General features: G+C 38.5%; 1 protein-coding gene across 2 annotated transcripts in view; it reads left to right on the forward strand.

Annotated features, from left to right (window-relative positions):
• LOC114340546 (glutamyl aminopeptidase-like) overlaps positions 1 to 22,188 on the forward strand; it is a 278,341-nt gene that overhangs the window by 138,043 nt on the left and 118,110 nt on the right. The gene's annotated exons all lie outside the window — the stretch shown is intronic.

Consider the following 22,188-nt stretch of genomic DNA (forward strand, 5'->3'; position numbering starts at 1 on the left):
TTACCAATTTTGCATAGATTTCAGACGTATCAATGAAATTTCCGAAAAAGACGCCTATCCACTTCCGTACATCAATCACATACTAGACAAATTAAAGGCAGCAAAATACATTTCAACATTGGATATAAAAAAACGTTATTGGCAAATACCACTGGCAGAAGAAAGAAAGCCTTTGACAGCGTTCATAGCACCGGGCAAAGGATTATTTCAATTCAGAGTTCTTCCGTTTGGACTACACGCGGCATCAGCCACGTTCCAACGCCTATTTGATTCAGTTATAGGACCCGAAATGGAACCTTATGCATTCGCATACCTAGACGATATCATAGTTCTAGGAGAAACGTTCGAAGAACACATTCAGAACTTAAAACAAGTATTTAAACGATTACAAGATGCAAAGCTAAGAATAATTAGGAAAAATGCGAGTTCTGCAAAGACGAGATCGTATACCTCGGTCATGTAGCCAATAGGCAAGGCATCAGAACTGACGAAAGCAAGATTAAGGCTATCATCGACTACCCAGCCCCAAAATCTATCAATCAACTAAGGAACTTCCCGGGAACCACACCTTGGTACAAACGTTTTATTCACGATTATTCTACGAACATAGCACCACTAACGCAATTATTAAAAAAGAAACAGAAGTGGATTTGGGGTACAGAACAAACAATCGCTTTCAAGAAAATTAAGAAACTACTGACACAGGCTCCCGTTCTAATTTGCCAGATTTCAGCAAAAGATTCTTTCTCCAAACTGACGCATCAGACTACGGTCTCGGAGTAGCTCTAATCCAGAAAGACGAACAAGGACACGATCGAGGCATAGCTTACGCTAGCAGGTCTTTGTCAAATGCGGAGAAAAACTACAGTGTAACAGAAAAAGAACTACTAGCTATCGTATACGGAAAAGAGAAATTGCGACCATACTTGGAAGGGTATCAATTTTTAGTCGTAACCGATCATAAAGTCTAAAACACCTACAAACCATAGAAAATCCGTCAGGAAGATTAGCCAGATGGGCTATGGAATTACAACAGTTCGATTTCGACGTCATTTACCGCAAAGGAGCACAAAATCACCTAGCAGATGCCCTCTCTCGGGAACCAGTAGACTCAATTAGTACCATTACATTCGGAGAACTACAAGATGATTGGTACAAGAAGAAACTAGAAGAGGTGAAAACTAACCCACAACGATTTTAAGATTATATGGTAAAAGACAATCGACTGTACCGACATTTCTGGGATAATATGACTACAAAGAAACAGATTTATCCAACCCGGGGAAACTCTGTATTCCATCAAATAAACAAAAGCAGCTGATATCCGAAAACCACGAAACAACAACACCGGACACTTAGGTATAGCCAAAACAATAGCAAGACTTGCACGAAAATACTACTCGCCAAACATGTTTCGAGACACCGCAAAATTCGTCATAAGTTGTCACAACTGTCAGATGTACAAACCTTCACAGCAACAGACCCCCGGAAAAATGTACTCAACCTCCATCCCAGAACAACCATGGCACACCGTCACAACCGATATGATCGGACCACTACCAAGATCAAGCAAAGGGAACATCTAAGCAATCTTTTTCCAAGACACTTTTTCGAAATGGGTAGAAATTGTTCTCGTAAGACGTGCCACAGCCAGCGTCGTATGTCAAGCGTTAAAGGATAAAGTAATAATGAGATTTGGATATCCAACCAAACTCATCCACTTGGTACGAGAACACAGAATTCAGAAGTCTACTGAAAGAATTCAACATCGAGAAAATCGCAATGCCGCCATATTCCCTACAGAATAACCCAATAGAAAGAACAAACAGGGTAATCAAGACAATGATTGCTCAATTCTGCGACAACAATCGCAAGAAATGAGACGCATATAGTATTTTTACTACAAAAACGTTATTACGTAGGTCAACATTTTTGACGTAAGAGAACTGTCAAAACATTAGATCGTGACTTTTCATTATCGCCATGTTTATTATAAACATGCCAATAATGAAAAGTCACATTCTAATGTTTTGACAGTTCTCTTACGTCATAAATTTTGACCTACGTAATAACGTTTTTGTAGTAAAAATACTATACATCCCATAACTGACTTTCGCATTCAACTCAGCAAAACACGACTCCACCGGATTCTCTCCAGCATTTTTAAATTTCGGACACGAACTAGACATACCCAGTAAAATTATAGAAACGCCTAATCTGCCCGACACAATTCCACCAACGTACCAATGGAATAAATTAAGAGAAACTTTCGAACTAGTAAGAATCAACTTAGCTAAAGTGTTTACATCACAAAGCCACTACTACAATCTACGCCGCAGAGAGTTTTTTTTTTTGTTTAATGTTTATTTTGCAATCTGTTACATCATACAATAACAATAAGCATACATGTTGATTGGTACAATGTTGTGAGAGAGAGTTTGTCCAATGATCCACTCTCTGTATGCACTTTTACATTCTTACATTTATGTTAAAAACAATAAAAATTTGTAACTTTACATTATTACATTGATATTAAAAAATAAAATAAAACTATCACAAATTAAAATTAATTTCATATGTACAATTATTGCTGTTGGAATGGTAGATCCAAGGGTGTTCTTATTTTCAGCCTTCGGGTTTCTTCACTGTTGTCAAGCAGATTAATTGCCAGTGTGTTTGGATGTTGCTCTAAGGCCGATGTCAGATTATGCGTTTTGACCGGATGCGTTTCCGCCGCATCTGGTGAAAACGCATAGTGTGACAGATCGGTCCGGTTGCGTTGGAAACGGATGCGTTTTGATCATTGGTGCGCGCTTACAAACTGCACCAGACTAAACGCATAGTGTGACAGGTCGGTCCGGTTGCGTTGGAAACGGATGCGTTTTCACCGCATCCGGTCAAAACGCATAATGTGGCATCGGCTTAAGCGTCTTAGGTAGTTTGTGCTAAGCTGTTTAGTCACTGCAGTAACCGTTGGCATCTCTAGATCATTATAAATGTCTCGGTTTTTTACGAACCAAGGAGCATCTACTATACTACGTAGGGCTTTTGACTGGAATCTCTCGATGATAGCAATGTTCGATTTAGATGCTGTTCCCCATAACTGGATTCCATAGGTCCATACTGGTTTGAGAACGGTATTGTAAGCTAGTAATTTGTTCCGCAATGATAATTGTGATTTTCTGCCAAGGAGCCAGTACAGCTTTTTCCATTTAGTATCCAGCTGCTTTCTTTTTTTCCATATGTGGGTACGCCAGGTTAGATGTTTGTCCAGGTGTATCCCCAAATATTTTACGCTGTCTGTTTTAGGTATTCGTTCATTGTTGAATGTGATGCTTGGCGTTTCACCATGGCATTTTGTGAATGTTATGTGTGCAGATTTACTTTCATTTATTGTAATTCGCCATTTCCTTGCCCACGTTGCTATATTGTTGAGACTGGTTTGTAGTGTTGTCGCTGCTACTTCAGGATTTCTGTTTACTGCTAATATAGCTGTGTCATCAGCAAACGTAGAGGTGACTGTGTCATCAGTACATGGCAGATCAACCGTGAAGAGTAGGTATAAGACTGGGCCTAAGACACTCCCTTGTGGGACTCCTGATTTGATGATGCGTAGTTTAGTTACTTCATTCTCGTATCTGACTCTGAAGTATCGTTCTTCTAAGTAGGATTTTAGAATCAAATATATTATGTTGGTAGCTGCTTTTTTAATTTGTAAAGGAGTCCCTCATGTCACACCTTGTCAAAGGCTTTGCTCACATCCAAAAAAGCTGATTCACAGTAACTTTTATCTTCGAATGCTTTGATGATTGTGTTAACAACACGATGCACTTGTTCTACTGTCGAGTGTTTCTGGCGAAACCCAAATTGATAGTCTGGGATTAAGCTTTTTGCTGCGACAGTTTCCATCAGTCTCTTCATCAGTAACTTTTCCATTATTTTTGACAAGACTGGTAGTAAACTGATTGGTCGATAGAAGCTAGGTTCATTTGGCTGTTTTCCCTGTTTATGAATTAATATGATTTCTGCTACCTTCCATTGTGCAGGGAAGTACTTCAGTCTTAGAACTGCGTTGAAGAGTTGTGTCAACATAACGACCGCTTTTCTAGGAAGTTCTTTTAATATTTGGCCGGTAACTAGGTCATAGCCAGGTGCCTTCTTGGGGTCTAGGTGATTTTTTATAACGTCGTAAGTTTCTTGTATTGTGAAGTTTTTAATAGGCTCCATTTAATGCTCGTTTTCCTCAAGAAATGCATATATTTCGTCGTCATTAATTCCGTTTGCAGGTGGTAACGGTTGAAATACTTCCTCCAAATATCTACTGAAAACTTCTACCTTTTCTCCATCTGTTTTGGCCCAAGTACCATCAGATTTTCTAATTGGTGGGATTTGATCTCGTGGCTGTTTTAGGCGTTTTGTGGCTTTCCAGAGAATATAGTTAGTATCGGCTGAGGGTGATAAGTTTTGTAGATATTCTGTGAACGATTTATTTTTAAGTCTTTTAAGTGTTTCTTTTAGTTGCCTTGCAGCTCGATTGTATCTTCGTCTATCATCTGGGTGCCTTGTTCTTTGCCAGGTGTTTCTTAGTCTTCTCTTTTCGATAATAATCTCTCTGACATTTATTTTAAGGGGCAGTTTACTTGTTTTTGCTTTCGTGTTGTGGTAGAGGTTGATTCCCATGCAGCCCCTTGGACCAGTGTTGTGAAGTACTCTACCGCATCTTCGAGTTCTTTTGCATTCTTTAAGGATATAGCTAGGTTTAGCTTTTCTTCAATTTTATCCCGGAATAGATCCCAATTAGTTTTGTTATTGCATAAGGTTATCGGTTTTTCTTTTAATACTACCGAAGAGTTAATTGTAGCAATTACTGGTGTATGATCAGAGGCAATATCAAAATTTGACTGTATGTCTAGGTATCCTTGTGCAAAACCTTTTGTAATGAAGAAGTCTAGGCAGTCAGGTATTTTTCGACGATCTGTTGGCCAGTAGGTTGGTCGATATGTAGATAAATGCTCTAGTTTTAATTCATGTTTTACTTGATGGAGTATTCTGCCTCTACCGGGTGCTGTAAGCCGAGATCCCCAGCTGGTATGTTTAGCATTGTAGTCACCTCCTGCTAGGAATCTTTTGCCAAGACTTTTGAAGAGGTTGGTGAATGCTTCTTTGTTAGGTGGATAATTAGGAGGGCAGTAGGCAGCTGAAACCGCTATTGGCCCTATCCAATCCTCTATGACTAAGCTGACTGCTTGGAGGTATGTTTCTTCTACTTTGTTAGCCAAATGGTGTTTAATGCCATCCTTTATTAGGACCATGGCTCCTGCTCTTCCTAGTCTAACGGTATCGGGGTGAGCTGCATTATAACTGGTATATCCATATATCTTGAAACTAGTGTTAAAAGTTAGGTGGGATTCTGAGATTAGCATTATATCTATTTTATGAGACTCTAAAAATACCTGCAATTCATTTTTATGGTTCAATACACCATTAGCATTCCAGAGAGCAATTTTGAATAACTCAGAGCCGCAGAGAGTGGACTCCGAAAATCGGAGACAAAATCATGAAGAAAGATTACAACATATCCAACGCCGCCAAACAACTGAACGCCAAATTAGCTCCCAAATTCTCCTGTCCATACACTATTCACAAAGTACTATCCAAAGTAATTTTTCAGTTAAAGGACACAACTGGGAAAAACAATTAAAAAAGTTCACATTAAAGATATGAAACCGGCCCACGACGATAGTACATGATTCCATCCTCTCCCTTAACCAAACCCGAACCACACACTCACACTCATCACACCAGCTGTACAACGACACGGCTGTATTACATACATATCAAAATGGAAGTCATCATAGAGATCTCAGCAGTGTTGAGCCCGCCACAGGACAGCGCTGTAAGAGCGCCGCCGCCCACTTCAGGACGAAACACTAGGACAATATGGAATCAACACCAGGAAACGATACAGACGTTAGTGCTAGTGCATTGAAGGATATTCGTGAGTTTAATTTTCAGAAAGACGTTTCTTTTCTCTTTTGTTATAGTTATAAGTTGTAGTTAGGTATATAGCTAAAATTTTGTTCCAAATTTATGACGATAATATAATTTTATCGTCTAGACTACGCCAATGCATTAAGTAAAACGTGTTTTTGTACCGTCTTAGACGATATAAAAGTCGGATCGAAAAGACTAGTTGATTATTATTCTTGGAGCGTTGATCGAAGGATAATAAACAACAGCGAGATATAAGAGGTAAGTTTATGTAGATAGTAGTTCCCGACCATTTTCCGCTGTCGTTTTGGCGAGCTGAGCGAATCCGACAGTTTTCCTCTTACCTATCCTTATACGAGCGGTGATCGTATATCCCTAATATGTCTTTTCATCTGGCGAGCTGAGCGAGATTCTTTTTCTTTTCCTTTCATGTCGTATTAATAAAAGCAATTCCTATTTTACGCGAACGTCAAAATCATTCATTCATGTACAAAATATCGTCACATCGGCCCGAACAGAAAGCTCTATGCGTAGATTATAAATATATTTTATTAACGAAATTGACGAGTAAATAAGGCTAATTATCTTTTGTATGTTTTGATTCCAAATAAAAATGTCTTAAAAAGCGAACTCTTTTCTTCGATTGATTTAGTTACCTGGAGCAATGACGCAACGAACTCGTTTTTTTTTTGGCCTTTGGGCTAAGTGCCCATTCAGCCAGTAACAAATTTTAATGTGTAACCTATTCTAACTAACTAAACTAACTACACTATTATTCTGGAAATTTAAATGAAGAACTACGATGGGGAGAGGAACTAGGATTACTTTTCGCACCTAGGGGTCATTCAAGGTGACTCACAGACAGAAAGGGTAGACCTCGGAAAATATAGGTAAATAGGTAAAATATTTGGCTATATAACAGAGGTAACGAGCTTAATACCTACACTCTAAAGTTTTAAGTTACACATCTTAATAAACTTAAGAATAATTTTGTATACCTGATACATATTTAATGATAGTAAATGAAGTAGATTGAAAGGGGGGTATAAGTTTTGCAATAATAAACTATTAATAAATTCCTGTCTTTGTATTTCAAATTTACTACAAGCATAAAAAATGTGATCCAAGTCGCTCACCACATTGCAGGTTTCACAAAGTTCGGTATTGACTACACCGATTCTATATAAATGTTGAGGAAAGCTTGCATGTCCGAATTTAAGCCTACAAATGGTCACAATATCATTCCTTGTAAAATCATACTCTTGGTGCCACAACACTGTCGGAATACTTGAATGTAACAGTGTGTATCGTGTGGGGCAATTACCGCAATATTTTTTCCAGTGCAATTCCCATTTTTCCTTAAAATTACGTTTAGATATCGTTAAATATTCTTGAGCTCCTAAATTGTTCTCCATATACTGTCCAGTTGTGACGCTTTCTTTGGCTAAGGAATCTACTACTTCATTTCCACGAAGTCCTATATGAGCTTTTACCCAAGTGAATTTTAATTCGTAGTGACTTTGTCTTAATTTATGAATTTTTAATTTTAGTTCTTTAATAAAAGGATTTATATCAGTAGCCACCACATTAATTGGGTTAGCGATGCATTTAAGAACCGATAAGGAGTCACTCAAAAGATGTATTTTTTTTAACTTGCTTTTTTCGATATACTCACAGGCTTTAATAATACCAATAGCTTCTGCAGAAAAAATGGAAGTACTGTTATTTAGTTTGAATTTTTCTTGAACGTTTGCTGATGGTATATAGAATGCACACCCCGTACCGTCATTTTGTTTTGATGCGTCGGTATATATTTCCAGAAAATCTGGCAGATTTGCTATGCAAGCGCTTAAAGTATTTTTACTTATCAACAAATTTTCATGGTATACGGGAATATTAATTTCTAGTGGTTCCAACATATCAAAAAATTCAGATTTATCGACCGAAATAGGTCTTTTTAAAGCACTATTATGAGGACTGGTATTTCTAAAAGCCATACATAATGGAGGAGAAGGTTTTTTTGACCAATATTTGTTTGTTAAATCGTGGTTATTTAATAAAGCTATTTTATGTAACAGAGTAGGATTTTTAAAAGAAGACTTAATAATAAATTTTTCTGACAACCATTCCCTCCGCAAAAATAATGGTGGCTCTAGTGCTTCAATCCGAAGTGGTTCCACAGGCGTTGAACACATTGCACCCAAACAGAGTCTTAGGGAAGTATTTTGAATTATTTCCAATCGTTTTAGAGTGTAAGGACTGGCTGATCCATACAACGTACATCCGTAATCCAGGATGGACCTAATAAAGGCTTTGTAGAAAGTTAAACACGATTGTGGATCTGCTCCCCACCAAGTTCTTCTTATGAATTTTAAAAAATTTATACCTTTTAAACATTTTGATTCTATATTTTGTATAAATGGTTTCCAGCTAAGCTTCCTGTCGAGAATAATTCCAAGATAAGTTACCTGATTTGATACCGGGTATAGTGTACCATTTACATTAATATGATCGATATTGGGCAGATTATGTCTTGTAAAGATGGTAACATTAGATTTTTGAGGGGTTAAAGAAAAACCTAACGATTCAAATTTCAAAGTACTTAGCTGTATATGTGACGTAAGCTCAGTTATGCCTGCTTCTAATTTTTTATTCGTGTTATAAATGACAAAATCATCAGCGTACTGTATAATATTACAATTATTATTTCCATCGTGTATTTCTTTTGTAAAAATATTAAACAAAAGAGGAGAGATAACAGAACCCTGTGGTAAACCTGTGGATGATCGTCTAGGACCTATTATAGAATTGTTATTCGACCTTACATAAACTTTTCTTTGTGTGAGAAGATTACACAAGACATTGCACACTCTTGGAGGAAGATCTGCCTGAAGCAATTTTTCTCTTAACATAATGATTTTTTTTTTTATCGTATGGCATAGATACAACAAGAACACATAATTTAAAAAAAAAGTATATAAAACACTACATGAAGTATCACAAACGAACATCTAATGTATTAATATACTGTAAAACATTTTCGGTCGCATTCAGGAACTCATCGAAAACTCCAGGGTATCGCCTTCGGGGGCATTCCTCAATAATGTGGCGGATGGTCTGCCGTTGCGCACCACAATCACACTCAGGAGTAAGGGCCTTTCCCCATCTATGCAAGCTGTCAGCACATCTACCGGTCCCTGTCCTTATTCTGTTCAGCGCCGTCCATGTATTGCGGGGCAGTTCAAAGCCTGGCGGTTTCTGATCGATACAGGCCATTTGGTGTGATTCCTGTGGTGAGTCGCTTTCCCATTGTCTTCTCCAAGCGTTGGTGAGGTCGAAATGTTCCTGATGTAGGGAGGTGGCCCTTAACAATGGGGGATATCTGGAGCGCAGTCTTTTCATTTCGATATCAAGCTTATCATGGTGGATGGGTAGTTGATGGTTAGCCTCGATTTTTCGATATTCTCTGAGAAGAGAATGACTTCTTCTTAGTTTAGGCGGTGGAATGTGACTCAGAATGGGAAGCCAATAGTTCGGTGTTGGTCGAATTGTACCTGAGATCATTCGCATTGTCTGGTTTAATTGGGTGTCAATGATCTTCGTGTGTTTGCTATTGAGCCATACCGGCGAAGCATATTCAGCCGCCGAGTATACGAGTCCGAGAGCGGATGATCTGAGTACGGAGGCTGAGGACCCCCATGTGGTGCCACATAGCTTTTGGATTATATTATTTCGCGTCTTCAGTTTTTCTGCCGTTCTTTGTAGGTGTTCCTTAAAACTTAAGGTTCTGTCAAGAGTCACTCCAAGATATTTTGGTGTTGAGTTATGAGCGAGTAGTCTGTTTTCAAAGTGAACGGAGAGTTTTTTGTTGGCTTGGGCATTATTAAGATGGAAACAGCACACTTCAGTTTTCGTTGCATTGGGCCGTAGCCTCCATTTGCGAAAATATTCACCCATAACAGCAAGGTCATCCGTCAGTATTGTCTCTGTAACATTCATGTTATTATGTCTTGCTGCAATGGCCCAATCGTCAGCGTACCCAAATTTCTGCGAAGTTGTCCTAGGTAGGTCCGCGATGTATAAATTAAAGAGTAAGGGTGCCAAAACAGATCCCTGTGGCAGTCCATTGCTGAGCTTCATTTGGACACTTCTTAAGTTGCCCATTGTGACGTGAAAAGGTCTGTCGGTGAGCATGCTATCAATGAGTTTGGTTACCTTTTGGCACGGGATGGCACGGATCAGTTTGCAGATTAGTCCTTGTCTCCAGACGGTGTCGTATGCAGCTGATAGGTCAATGAAAGCAACGGATGTTTTTTGCTTTCTTTGAAAACCTGCTTCGATATGTGTTGTTAGGGATAGGATCTGATCTGTGCAGCTGCGGTTAGGTCTGAACCCTGCTTGCTCAATAGGTATCACCCCCAATATGGTGTTACTAATTCTGTTGTGGATTAAGCGTTCCAACAGTTTATAGACACAGCTCAGCAGTGCAATCGGTCGGTAGTTTTGGGGTTGATCATTTGCTTTTCCTGGTTTCAATATGGCTATAATGGAGGCCTTTTTAAGGAAATGGGGGATTTCTCCTGATTTTAATATATCTGTGTCAGCCAGCCATTTCCTAGCATATTTGCCACAATGGAGTAAAAATTCTGGATGTATTTTATCGGAGCCGGGTGCCTTTCCAGATTTAATTTCTGATATTGCTGAGGTAATTTCTTCTGGAGTAAACTCGTCAGAGTATTCAGATGTAGGCGGGCATGCAGACTTTAATATTTTTAGGTCTTGTTTTACTTTGGTGGTGTGGTCACGATCTCTAGGTGCCCTTGAGTTTGCTACAATGTGGGAGGCCACTCTGTTGGGAACTATTGGTACTTTGTCTCTAGTTGAGTGTCTGCTACTACCAAGTTTTCTAAGTAAGGACCACGCTTTTCTGCTTGATTTACTAAAGTCTAGTTTTTCCACAGTTTCCATCCATTTTTGCCATCTGGCTGCATCCAAACTGTGCAGCAGTTCGTCCGCAATTTCTCGGTCTTGGCTTTCGTTGTATTCTTGATACAATTTTTCGCATTTTTCATCCCATCCTGGGACATAATCTCTACGATATCCTCTGGGTATAGTTTTCTTCGCTGTAGATATAACTGCGCCAACAAACCTCATATAGTTTGTACGTGTTGGGGTTATCCATCCGAGACATTTGTCCAATCTCGCAGTAAAAGTCGCCCAGTCTGCTTTTTTAAAGTTCCACCTAGGTCGAGGGAAAGATGTTATTATTGGTATTTTGATGCCAACTTCTATTACAACTGGTCTATGTTGGCTATGTGGAAAATCTGGGAGCACTGTACGTGAAGCTGCCAGGGGTTGATTGTTTTCGTTTGTGGAGACAAAGGATAGGTCTGGGTTGTATTCTCGCCTCCAGGCTGCAGATCGAAAAGTTCCCCTATCTTTAGCGTCAAAGACTAAATACATGCCAGCCCCTTCGCTCCAATTTATCAAAGCCTCGCCGTTTTGATCACTTTGTCTATACTTCCAGAGTTCGTGATGGCTGTTAAAATCTCCAACATACACTGAGGGGTGTGGGTGGGCGTGAATAACATGCGGAGGCCACAGGACTGCCGGTGGTTTATAAATATTGCTGAATAATGATATTAATTGCATCGTAGGCACCTTTTATGTCAAGAAAAGCAGCACCTAAGTAGTAGTTATTTGAAAAACATAACTGAATGTCTGTTGTTAAATAAGATACTGCGTCAATAGTACTAAACCCTTTTTTAAAACCAAATTGTTCCAAAGGGAAAAAAGCAGTGCTAGTCAAATGAAATTCTAACCGGTGCTTAATAATCCGTTCAAAAGTTTTCATGACACAGGATAATAAGGAAATGGGTCGCTAAGATTCTGCAAGGTTGGGATTTTACTGCGGTTTTGGGATTGGTACAACTACAACATTTTTCCATTCCTCAATGACTGCGTTGTATAACCAAATATCATTAAAAATTTCTAAAAGAAATAATTTACCGACAGTTGGTAAATTCCATATCATATCGTATGTAACTTGATCCATACCTGGAGCTGTATTCTTGGTATTTTTTAATGCAAATTGTAGTTCCGTAAATTTTAAAGGATAATTAAGTATATCATTCTTCACATCTGCATTATCTACTAAATCCTTTACTTCCTGATCTGCCGAACATGGGGTGATATTTTGCAAAAAAGTGTCTATCCATTCATAGTTGGTACATTTAGGGGAAGGTGAAGGAATTCTTTGCATCTTTTTTGCCTGTTGCCATATTTCCTTAGACGGAGTATTTTTGTTAAGTTTAGCGCAGTAGTTAACCCAGTACTCCTTAGCCTTGTTCTTTAAAAATTTTTTTGCTACTGCCATTTTTTCTTTAACATGTATATAATTTTCCATATTACTATTGTTGATATATTTTTTAATGCTTCTTTTCTATAAAAAACGACTTTATCACAGTCACTACCCCACCAGGGCGGGGGTGGCAGTTTAGCTTTTTTGAAAGGCTTATTGATTGGGATTGAACATGCAGCGGCATATTCAATGCCTTCCATAAAATATTTATATTTATCATTTACATTTAGTAGTTGGGGTTTATTACTGAAATATATAATGCAAGTTCGTTCGTATTCCATCCAGTTAGCTTTTTTAGTGTTCCATTTAGTTTTTGGTTGTATTGTATTACTAAACTGTTCCCTCAATATGTTGATTTTCATAAGAATGAGAAAATGATCCGATCCAAGAGTATCTGTTACCACGCTCCAGTTAGTTTTATCAGCGACGTCCGGAGATACTAGTGATAAGTCGACAGAAGAGTTTTGACCCGACCGAGATATTTTTGTAGGTGACCCATCATTTAAAATTACCAAATTATTTTGATTTAATGCATTTACCATATTTTTTCCAGATTGATTGATTTTATATGAGCCCCACAGATCGTGGTGCGCATTAAAATCTCCTCCAATTATTAATGTACCATTTATGTTATTAAAAAGATTGGAAAAATTGTGCACAGTAACTGTGATATTTGGAGGACAATACACAGAAACACAAGTAATGGATAGATTTTTAGAAACAAAAATTTCTGCCGCACAGACTTGCATACCATCTGCTACATTATTAATAGATACTTCTTTGAATTTGATATTATTTTTTACAAGAATAGCTACACCTGTCGTACCATCTATCCTATCTTTACGCACAATAGAATATCCATAAAATGTATAAGTGACTTTTGGTTTAAACCATGTTTCTGATACCAGAGCAATATCAACATCATAATCTGATAATATTTTTACTAAGCTATGTTTATTGGATACAGCGGAACGTGCGTTCCACTGACAAATTTTCAATTGATTGAGGTTAGTATTCGTCATCGTCACATATACTTTCATTACAATTATACGCAATATTTTTAACATAATCTGCATCAATGGCTGTAAGTTCTTCAAAAGATTTTACTTCACTTAGTACTTTCTGTAAAACCGCGAAGAATCCTTTAATAAATTCATCTGACATATCAGATTCAAAATTTTCTCTTGGTGGTATATTAATAGGTTTTTCGGGTCCAAATTTAAATGGGAACATTGGAGGGGAATTTGATATCTGAATGGGAGAATTGGGTTTTCGCTTCTTGTTAACTGTTTCGATCTGAGTTGAAGCATTGCGATTTCGAGCTGTTTGTAAGGTAACAGAATTAGTTGACTGAGATGACACTGGTTGTCTAGGATATTTGATATTATGTCTTCGTGAAGGCAAAGGGGGAAACTCTTCCTCTGATAAATAAGATAGAGCTTGAAATTTATTGTTAACTTTTAATGTAGAAGCATATGATGTTTTATTTAAATTTTTTGCTTCCGTAAAAGTTAAATTCTCTTCAGCCATTTTTTTCTTTATTTCACTTTGTTTTATATGTGTTGGACATGATTTAGAGATTGATTTATGTGAATTAGTTTTACAATAAATGCAACAATTATCCTGTGGATCCCGACATGAATGAGTTTCATCTTTTGTTTTACCACAGTTTATGCAAAGAGCCACTGTACTACGACACTGCTTCGCTACATGACCATATTTAAGACACCGGTAGCATTAGGTAACACTGTGAATATAAGGTTCAACAGGGCAAGATACCGAATTAATGAAGATGTTTGAGGGTAACATGTTACCCTCGAAGGTGACTATGACTGTTTGTCGAGGAACAAATATTGCTTCTCCATCAGAAATGACCTTTCGCTTGATTCTACGAATTTCGGTAATAGTTACGGCAGATAGAAAATTTGTAAAAAGATATTGCTCATCAAAAGAAGTATCAACATTTTTAACAACCCCCTCGATAATAAATTATTTGGTATATAAGCAATTAGATTTTCGTTTTTTAACTGTTCATTAGCTACTAGTTTATTAGCATCTTTAATTGTTTTTAATTGAACCCTTATTCTGTTTCTGCCTACTCTATCAATTCGTACAATATTCTGAACATTCAATTTCTTATGGAGCACATGGCCAACTGCCATAGGATGCAATTTTCCTATTGCAAGCTCATTATTGGTGCTTTCAATAAAAACATAGACAAAATCTGAATACAGGTTCGGTTTTTGTAGATTGAAAACCTTACTTTTTTGCTTAGTATCTGAAAGTGTCAACTTATCTGTATCAGCTGCGGTTTTACCATCTTGATTTCTGGTTGTCGTAGTGTTGTCTATGACCATATCTACATTTTCTCCTCCATTATCCACTGTTCCCCCTTTGTCAAGGGGTGGTTCATCGGCCATTTTTACACCTTATTCACCGCACTATTTGTTTATTTATTAAACGTAAATATTATTATTTTATGCTTTATAAAGTTTAAAAAGTTTTAAAGTAATTTAACCAAAATATGACCTTATTCACCGCACTATTTATTTATTTATTAAACGTAAATATTACTATTTTATGTTTTATAAAAGTTTAAAAAGTTTCAAAATAATTTAACCAAAATATCACATTTTTATTCGTATCACCTAAAATACTTATTAAGTGATAATTAGTTTCTAATGTGTATTTGATAACGGTAGGTAATTATTATTTAGCGAAAGAAATATTTTAAACACATCCGCTCACCACAGAAGTTTAAATGGTACTGAACGACCTCGTTACAAAGAAACTTATCAAAGCTCTCGAGATTCTGGCCTGTCGGAATTTTGGCCTGTCGGGATTCTGGCGTGTCGGGATTTTGGCCGTCGGGATTGTGGCTGTCGGGATTTTAGCTGTCGGGATTTTGGGATAGGCCCAAATTTATAATACTTTTATTTTTTTCTATCATATTTGCAAATTTTATTTTGTAATTCGTATTAACTTTTAATTAATAAAAAGATATATGAGAAATGTAAAATATATAATAATTACCCCAACATTTTGAGGCACAACAACATGGTTATCGCCAGGTCACGTGATTTTGCTCGAGCGAACTGACTCGCTAAGATAGATGACGCAAGCAGCTATCTGTATGTATGCTCTTTTTCATACTGCTGCTTACCTATAGCGCTTTTCATTCATATGCACGCGTAATTTGGTTGATCACCTGGCAGTTAGAAAATTTCATAAAAATATTTATTCTTAATATTAAAAAATACCCTGACAAAATAACAAGTGTACTTCCCTGTCCGGAAAGAAAGTACATAGCTATGCATGTCCCCCGATAGGGGCTTCACGACCTTGACGTTGGTTCGGGGGCTTAAGCTGACTGTTCAGATAGGGCCGTAGTCTGGCGCAGGAAGTGGATCAAGTATGTGTGTACGAATGCATGGGATCTCCCTAATAAGGAGCTCTCCGATGAAAGAAGGCATCCCCTATAAACGGGCAAGGCCTAATGCATGGTAAGTATGAAAGGATGTGAAACAACCTCGCCAGACCGGTTCCTGTCACGACTTAGCTCTCTGGAGTATCTGGGAATCTTTCCTAGGTACTCGAGAGACTAGGAATGTATGAACTGCTTCAGCGACCAAGAAGTAGCCCGCCCTAAGTTAACCCACCCATGTCTGGTTGTACCACTCCCCTGGCGTAAATTTAAGTAGAAGACCCTCTGGTCTTCACTGCCACATCTCCATTCTACGGCACTGTTCACATCGCCAATATATAGTCAACCGACCCGATATTATCTACCAGCTGTATCTATCCTACACTCCGAGTACAACCAGAAAATGCTATCCCTCCTTCATCCTTTTTCCCACTAAACCTACACCCCCAACACACAAGGTAAAGGTGTAATTGTACCGTGCCCAGGCCTGCATGGCAGTTGTGTGTCTAAATTGAACTGTCTCAAACGGTCGACTGGGGGAACCAGGCCACACCCCCTTTCATTTAAGGCCTTGTACCGGCACAGGGAGCGCTGCTGGTATGGACAGTTTATTTCTCCCATACTCGTGGGATCAATATGGAACCATGCAAAAATTTAAAAGATTTAACCCTAGGGGTCTCGCAGGAGAACCCAACAAACAATCAAACTTCCACTGAGACTGTTCGGCAGAATCTGGAAGAAAATAATCCCATAATAATCCCAATGCGGACTCATTTAAAAGATGCTGAGGATGCGGATTCTCGGCCAAAAATATCTGGGGCACAGAGAAGAAAGCTTCGGAAAATGAGAGAACAGGGAATTGACACTTCTAAGGTCAAATTACCTCCTAGACCTCAAAATAAAACTCCTGGAAATGCCGAAATCACACAAGCTGTCAAGCGGACTGTGTCTGATAGAAGCACTCCTGAGGAGAAATTAATAAAAAAAGAGCAGAACTGCTGCTGCCTCTTTCAAAAAGCTCAGCAGCAACTACAAAGCAGCTCTTACGGGAATAAAGACGGCAATAATTCCCAAAGAATACCCAGACATATCTGTAACGGAAAAAGACGTTGGGGCAATAAAAGAGGCCCTAATTAAACTTATCGATGAGGTTCCTTGCGCACCTCGTTACGAAGGTAATCGGCTCATGGATGGATACTATGGGTTGATATGTGCTGACGAGGAGTCCTTTAAGATCACAAAGGATTTCTTTGAAGAAAATACGGAGTGGAAGGTCGTTAAGGCTGAGGAACTCCCAAAATCGAAGCGTGTACTGATGTACCTTCCAGAGACTAAAAATGAGGATCTGAAAGTGCCACTGGCACGAATTGAAAAACAAAATCCTGAACTAAGGACCAGTCGTTGGGCAATTCTGAGTTCCAAACCAGCAACTGACGGAGGACTGCATGTGAGTCTCCGAATTGATAAGGAGTCAGAGGCACAGCTCGAAAGGCTTCAATGGAAGCCTTATTACCTTCTACAGCGAGCAAGTATTATACCGTTGGAAGAGGGTAAAGCAAGACAGGCTGGGAACACTGGGGAACCAAAACCTGCAACGATTACTTCCGAACTGCAGGAGGCCGAAGGGGAATCTATGCAGGTGGAAGAAATTACAAGAGGGCCTGTTAGAGACCCCAAAAATGAATAAACTGCAACATTAAGATCATACAGATCAATTTGCAGCACAAAAAAACAGCTTCGGCACTTTTGTGCCAGGAAGTAGCTGAGAAAAATATTGATATGGTGCTCATTCAAGAACCGTGGATAAATGAAGGTAAGATACGGGGATTAAATGTTAAGGGATGGGAACTAATTTTGGGAGTACCTGACAATAAAATCGGAACTTGTATATTTTGTAGATCTGACCTTAACCTGGTACCAGTTATGGAGCTCTGTACGGGAGACATGACAGCTGCCAGAATTAAACTGAATTGCAATGGGTTGGTTACAGAGTTGATTGTTGCGTCTCTTTACCTTCCTATTGACAGTAAAGAACAACTTCCAGGGACTAATATAGAGAACCTTCTAGAATACACCAATGATAAGCATACAGAACTTATCATTGGAGTCGACTCCAACGCCCACCACATCATTTGGGGAAGCAGAGATACAAACAATAGAGGTAAGTTACTTTTTGAGTACCTTTGCACTACTGAACTTGATCTTCTGAACAGGGGTAATAAGCCCACCTTCAGGATATCAAGAGCAGAATCACTAATCGACCTAAGCCTATGCTCTATGGGGATTGGGAACATAATATCTGACTGGCATGTGTCGGATGCGTTATCCTTATCGGATCATGCATACATATGCTTTGAGATAAACTCAGTCAAACCGGAACCAAGGTTCTATAGAGACCCTAAGGTGACCGATTGGGAATCCTTTAAGAGGGATCTTGGAACAAGGGTACGGAATTATCCTAAAAGGCCAAAAAACAATGTTGAGGTTGAGATGGCAGTAGACTGGTTGCAGCATGCAATAGTCGTCTCATATGAGGAAAACTGCCCGTTAAAAGAAAGTCGCCCTCCCAGGCAAGTAACTTGGTGTGTACCTGAAAGCGCCAGGGTTAACAGAATCCTCAAAAGAGATAACATTAACAAACCCAAGTCAATGAAATTGCCCAATGGGAAGTATACGGACACAGAGAAGGAGGCTGTAGAGCATCTTTTAAGTGTTCACTTTCCAGGGTCGACGCAATTGACTGCTAATAACAATCATCAAGCAAACAATAGCCCAACCAAAAGGGACTGGCTGACCTCTGACGAGATCTTTGGTTCTCACAAGGTCAGATGGGCTATTGAAACTTTTGAACCTTATAAAACTGCGGGACCGGATGGTATATTTCCTAAGCTTCTCCAGGAGGGTCTGGAAATAATCATGGGTCCCCTGATCACAATATTTAGAGCTAGCCATGCTCTGGGATACATTCCCAAAGCTTGGAGAAGGGCAAGGGTGGCGTTTATTCCCAAACCAGGAAAAACAGATTACACCTTAGCAAAATCCTACAGGCCTATAAGTCTGACCTCATTCATGTTAAAAACCATGGAAAAAATCTTGAACGAACACATCAAGAAAAACAATTTAAATGAAAATCCATTGCACCAACGGCAATGGGCGTATCAGGCAGGGAAATCAGGTGAAGCCGCCCTGCACAATCTAGTGTCGGAACTCGAAAGGAGTCTGCATCAGAAAGGTGCATTTGATAATACCTCAATCGAGTCTATACAAAGCGCACTGGTGAGGAAGAAAATCAACAACACAACATGCAAGTGGATTATTCAGATGCTTCAGAGCAGAATAATATCCACAGATACGCATGAAGATACCATAAATCTGAGGGCAACTAAGGGATGCCCTCAAGGCGGTGTATTGTCACCGTCATTATGGAACATAGTTGTCAATGATCTGATTCATGGGCTAAGCGCCCAAGGAATCTGGGTCCAGGGTTTCGCAGATGATATCGTGATAGTAACTAGGGGAAAATTTCCCAGCACTGTTGCGTATCAGATGCGATATGCCCTTCACTACATAGAGAACTGGTGTCTGAAAGAGAACCTCTCCGTGAACCCTTCTAAAACTAAACTGGTAGCCTTTACAAATAAGAGGAAGCTTACTGGACTGAGTGAGCTGAAATTATTTGGAGAGGTACTGGAAAGAACCAATGAGGTTAAGTATCTAGGGGTAACCCTGGATTCGAAACTCAATTGGAATACTCATATTACCAATATAACCAATAGGGCTAAGCGACTCTTCTGGAACTGCAGACGAGTTGTAGGTAAAACCTGGGGATTGAAACCAAAGGTGATATGTTGGTTGTACACATCAGTGATACGACCGACAGTTACTTATGGGTCAGTACTCTGGTGGAGAAAGACGGCTTTGCAATCTTGTGTGACCACTCTCACCACCCTACAAAGACAAGCGCTTCTAAATATAACAGGAGCCTTGAATAGTACAGGAACGGCTTCATTAGAGGCTATCACAGGTCTCCCTCCGCTGGAATTGTATATTTCGGCGGTAGCCTTTATGACCATCCTGAGGCTCAAAGCAAACAATACTTGGAGGCCAAATTATGTATTGAATAGCCACACAAACATTACTGGGACTATACTTGAGGAATACATCTTTATGATGAACTTAGATATGATGACACCAGAACTAATCTTCACTGAGAAGATTAACACAATTATACCATCTAGAGAACAAAAAGTCCCAAACATTAATGGAGACTTAATATGGTTCACTGATGGATCTAAAACTGCCCATGGTACTGGATCAGGAGTCTTTGGGCAAACATGTAACTATAATAAATCTTACAGCCTAGGTCAACATACAACGGTGTTCCAGGCTGAAGTTTTTGCTTTGGTGGCCTGCATTGATGAAATAATTGATGAGGACCCTAAAGCTAAGAGAATCAACATTTACACAGATAGCCAATCGGCTATTCTGGCTGTAAAGAACCCTCTCACCAAATCAAAACTAGTGAGAAACTGCAAAGCTCTCCTCAATAACCTGGCAAAAGACAACAAAGTGTCTTTAATATGGGTGCCGGGTCATGAAGGGGTGCATGGGAACGAACGAGCAGATATGTTAGCGAAACAAGGCTCGAGAAAAACTTTTGAAGGCCCAGAACCTTTCTGTGGCATCACTAAAGATGCTATGAAAAACGAGGTTCAGAAATGGCTGATAAAGAATCATCAAAATAAATGGAGAACCACTCAAGGGCAAATCCAGACTAAAAAAATAATCAAGAATATTGATAAAAAACTCTCGAACAGTTTGATGAACCTCAATAAACGAGAGATCAAAACGGTCACTGAAATGGTGACTGGACATTGTCGTTTAAGAAATCACCTATACAAACTAGGTAAGGTGAATGAACCATGGTGCAGAAAGTGCGAAATGGTAGAAGAAACTGCCATACACATACTATGCTATTGCAGTGTGCTAGATGATGTAAGGCAGAACTTCACTGGTCAAATGAGGTTTGAACCAGAAGAGATCTTAAAACTACCAATAAGAAAACTGTTGGCCTTCGTTGAGGCCACAGGACTTATTAAAGTTTAAGGAGAAGAACAGGGTTTGGTACAAAGGTCTTATGACCAAGTGCCAGAGACTAACGAGTCTCGCCTGAGTTAAGAAGAAGAAGAAGAAGAAGCTATGCATGTGTAGTTGTGTATTTTATACTGGTTAATAGTATGTACAGATTCAGATGAAATCTTCTGAAGTTCTATCCAGCTTAACAAACTACCCTCCAGCCAGACCGGTATTAGGCTATCATGAAAGTGTCACCTGAAAATTTTTCAGATTGCCTAAAATACCTACTCAAAAATGTCTAACAGCTCCAGGACCAATAGTGATAGTGCCAGAAAAAAAAACAAAATAGTCAAACTACTAATTTTGAGATACGCAAAAATACAGAATTATACAATACTGGTACATTGTTTTAATTGATTAAGAGTGTAGGCGCAAATATTTTAATGGCTATCCCTACTTTTTCTGTCTTTACACGTCAAATTACGTGTAGTAAAATTCTCACTGGTATGGATAAATATGTAAACATTATTTGACAATGTCATCCTTAACTTTTGAACGTTCTTGGATAACTTGTATAATTGCTTGAATTATTAATTCAGTTAATTAAGATGAAAATTTTTTGCTCAATTAGAAATCCAATGAAATCAATTAATTTGTGGTCATCTGATTGAATACAACCAATAAAACCAACATTATACTGAAAACAGATCCCATGGGCTGTTTTCACTCAATCATGTAGCTATGGATACCTACATTTCGTTTCATTTCGATTTTGACATTTCAAATATTCAATATTTCAAAATGTCACGATTTGGTTGTAATACTGATGAGAATATTAATGAAATTATCGAATCAAATATACCAAAGAATACTGTTTACAGTAAAAAATTTGTATGGAAAGCGTTTATGGACTTTGCAATGATAGAAAATATGAATTAGATGGAAATCGGACGGTGGAAGAATTGTTAATTGCACATTTAAATAAATTGTTTCTGCTCTGTATTTTTTTTCATAACCAGCAAAAAATTTTCTATCCGAATAACCCTTGAACATTGATAAATACTCAAAAATTTTTTAACAACTTTCTCAAGCTTGTTGCTTACAGGCAACAGACCTCCGCCTACGGCGTCGGTCTGTTTCCAAGCAACAAGCTTTCGAAATCTGTTATAAAATTTTTTCGAACAATTATCAATGTCCTTGGGTTATTACTACTGATAATTGTTTCACTAACTATGTATTCAGTGATTTTAATAATTTATATACCGTACAACAAAACCTAATACTCAATCGACAAAATAGGAAAAGTGATAAAGTGATTTTTAAATAATATATTGTT

This window comes from Diabrotica virgifera, chromosome 3 (assembly GCF_917563875.1).
Source record: "Diabrotica virgifera virgifera chromosome 3, PGI_DIABVI_V3a".
NCBI classification, from domain to species: Eukaryota; Metazoa; Arthropoda; class Insecta; order Coleoptera; family Chrysomelidae; genus Diabrotica; species Diabrotica virgifera.